Genomic DNA, 4,148 nt, shown 5'->3' on the forward strand with positions numbered 1-4,148 from the left:
TCCTTTCTCACCACAACCAAAGCATAGGTCATCCAAGCTAACCTTTAGCTTCTTTTCCTTTGGTTTGGTTGGTTCCGCTTTAGCCTTTCCTTTGAACTTGCCCTTGACGTGTCCTTTACCTTTGGCAACCTTTGCCTTAGGTTCCGGGTGATGCCTCTTCTTATTGCCACCTTCATTGATTGTGAGAGCCGGTAAAACTTTTTTACCCATTCCCGCTTCGGCCGTTTTGAGCATTACGTGAAGCTCACCAATGCTCTTGTCCCATCCATTCATGTTATAATTCATGACAAAAGTCTCAAACCTTTTAGTTAGGCCATTAAGGATCAAATCCGTGGCTAACTCTTTTGAGACGGGACAATTAATTCGTTCAAGCCGATCAATGTGGCTTTTCATCTTAAGCACATAAGATGAAACCGATTGGGTTTCTTTCATATGACATGCATGGAGCGCTCAAACCGTTTCGAAGCGTTCCACCCTAGCTTGAGTAAGGAACATTTCCTTAAGTTGGGTGATCATGTCATATACCCCATGATGTTCAAAATCCTTTTGAATCTCTGGAATCATAGTTCCCAACATGAGACAAGAAACTTGCACCGAATCCTCGGTGTATTTTAACCAATTTGCATAGGCATCTAAATCGTCAATGTTTGGTTCATCAGGAATAGGATTGTCCAATATGTAGGACCTTTTTTCTTGGTTGAGAACAATTCTCAAATTTCGATACCAATCCATAAAATTATTATGGTTAATACGATCCTTATCAAGTATAGATCTTAGTGATAGGTTATGCACTTGTGGGATAATTGCGTTAGGTGGATTGTTGATTGCGGACATATACACAATTTAACAAAGTTCACTTTTAGTATTTTCGATATCAATAAATTTTAATCTTTAATACCCTTTAATGTCTCCAAGACAATTATTGATTAAAATCTAGAATCCAACATTTCATTCAAATAGTAGTTAGGTGACCCTTATCCTACTATTCAAAGTAACAAGGTAGTCAACGTTTGACAATTGCAACCCTTTGCAACTTCTTATTTTATGGGATCGGTTAAACATCATATGTTTAGTTGGAATGTTTAATCCCATCAACACCTTTGAACGCCATGTGCCGGTGACCCTATTAACATGGTTTCAAATCAAGTCGTCCTACTTACACATACGTGTGAGTTTACACATACAAGTGGTTAGGTGACCTTCATTCCACAAGTATTGTAAAACCACCTCAAGATCACAAGTTTTCTTAAATGTGGTTAGGTGACCCTTACCCCACATCAAGTCTACAAGTGACTCGAGTGTTGTATAAAAGGATGGTGTTTAACTTGTTTTAAAAAGGGATTTAAGTTTTCTAAATTCTAGATTGGAAAACTATGTACCTTGCATTTGCATGCATTCAAATGTATGGTACTTTATTTGAAAACCCATTTTCAAAGTTCCTTTTAATAAAACCCATTTTATTGTGAAATCATTATCCTTTAATAAAACCAATTTTATTACCTAATGATTTCTAAGGAACCAATTTTATGCAAGTTGTTGATATTTAGTTTGTTAATTATCCTTATCCAAATAAGATAAAACAAAATATATAAATCAACCATGCAAGCATAAATAAACACCCACAAGTTCATAACCTTAGCCACCTAATCTTGGCCACACTTGTTGACCGAAACAAGTGTGCCAAAAGGTCTCTCCTAAAGGACGAGAAATGACACAAGGCATGTGTCGGTGAACTCCCACTTGATCCCGCATCATATGCTTCAAGTGTCCACCTTGTTTTGTGACTCTTCCACTTTATTTGGGCTTCCAATGGGCTCCAACTTCAGCTCCTAGCTTCCTTGGGCCTCCACGTTTGGGCTTTGGCCTTTGGGCTAAAATCTCATCTTGGACTATAAGGTCCATTAAGGCCCAAAACCAAAACCGTAACCTTGTTGCGTCTCTTTTTACAAAAATATATCCTAATACGTTTTCTCTAGTAAAAGAAATACAACTAATCTACTTATTATTACAAACCAATATGAATGAATAAATAGATTACAAACCCAAATAAAATAATATTACAACCAAATTGAATATTGAATAAATCACAACACAAACACACATCCAAACACAAGGTCATGGCTAGGTTATGAACATCCAAATGCACATCCAAATATGCAAGTATTACATCTCTAAATGGTTCCCCTTGTGAACCTCAAACTTTCGGCCAAGGATAAGAAAACCAAAAGTTTCGGGTTTTATCCAAACAAAACAACCAATCATCCAAATGACTTAATTCTTCAAGATTATCACATGCATGTAAATTATAATATTGAAGAACCAAGGGGTAACCAAAAGCCCTAAAAATTTCGGCCATATGGTGAACCACACCATAAAACCCGAAAATTTTTAGATCTATTGATGCATGCATCCGTATAAGCGGCTCTTGATGCCATTGTTGGGTTTTAACAAGAATATCAAAGCCATATAAACCCATTTATATGAAAAACGTAGCGGATTAAAATGTTTTAAATCTTGTTATATTGATTGATATAAAACCCGTTTTATATGTAAAACCCAAGACCCGGATCCATATACGAATTACATGCATACCAAAACTATCAACCATAAGGGGGTTTATGTAATACAACCTTCAATGGAGAAGAGCCTCAAGCTTGTATACCCTCCAAGCCTTCAACAAACATCTTGGTTGCTAGGATTTAATCACTCTTGCACTTGAAAGATGAAAACCTTCTTGTGTTCTTCTCCCTTGAATCGATTTTGGAGAGAAGAGAGAGAGGAGAGAGATTACAAATTGCATGTATTGTGGTTGGGTGTGTCATATGTTGTGTCCCAAGGTAGATATTAATAAGAGAAAATATTTCAAACAAATGGGTGGGAAGTTTTCCCCCAAAAGTGGGCTGGTCCTACCAGATATTATTTTCTCTTTCTTCCTGGAACAGACTAATACTTCATGTACTAGTCTCAGGCATAATACTTCATGTATCAGTCGTAGGACAAATACACAATGTATTAGTTCACAGGACTAATACTCCATGTATTAGTCACAGGTCTATTGAAACTTTATGATATTTAACACTTTTAACATGTCATAAGTTTCATGCAACATACCACAACCATTATCATATATATATTATTTAACCAACTTAAATAATATCGTAAGATAATCGCTCTTAATAAATTATCCATATAATTTATCGATTCCTCAAGTGCAAATATTTAGAAACTCATTTTCCAAATATCATAAGTGCTAATATTTAGTTGTTAGATCATATCTACAATAAATATTATGGTGTTTGTCTAGCTTGTTATTGGGTATGACCCAACTTGGATCATAACGTACTAGCCACATCAACTCTAATATGTGTCTTAGGCAGACCGATTCCTACATATTCAATAAAGGAAAAATGATTTCTATAAAAAAGAAAACAAAAATTGAAAATGGCCTGACCCGGGTTTGAACCCGGGTCCTTCTGCCTATACTAACATAAACCAACCAGTGGACCAATTCGATATTTTGAGAAAAAATGGAAACAGAAACTATAAATATTAATATTCAACTTCATCTTCTTCCCCACTCTTAACCCTAGTTTTCAATTCGCCAAAACCGTTCATTGTTTGTTCAATATTTGTTAGGGGTTTCGTTAGTCGGCTCAAAACTATAACAATTCATATAAAATTTACCTTGTATCATTACGAATTGATGGAGAACCATGGTTGGCCGGATACGGATTAAAACGAACAAATTATGGGTTGCAGAGAAGGTGTTAAAAGGTTTAGATGGTTGGGGCTAGTTTAGTTAAGATTAAGGATCCTATTTATACTATTAGTTGGACCAATTAGTGATTAGTTTGAGTTATCAATGTTTGGATTATAACCCGTCGGTTTGAAGATTAATAAGAGTTAATTGGCACATTAATGGTGTAGTTAATCGCATAATAATGTTTAATATTAGTGGAGATGTCCATTGGGATGATTAAACGGATAAAACGAAGGTTAAAACGCGATTATTGGGTTTTCCAGCGGCTGGAATTTCTTATCGGAAAAACGTATTGGGGACGAGGTTGAAGGTTGGTGCTGCTGCATCTCATTATTATTATTATATTATATTTTAAATTTCATATTTACACTAAAGCCCCTCAATTTTC

Source organism: Bidens hawaiensis, unplaced genomic scaffold (assembly GCF_021521415.1).
Source record: "Bidens hawaiensis isolate Kalapana, Puna unplaced genomic scaffold, B.hawaiensis_p1.1 tig00027855_1, whole genome shotgun sequence".
Taxonomy (NCBI): domain Eukaryota; kingdom Viridiplantae; phylum Streptophyta; class Magnoliopsida; order Asterales; family Asteraceae; genus Bidens; species Bidens hawaiensis.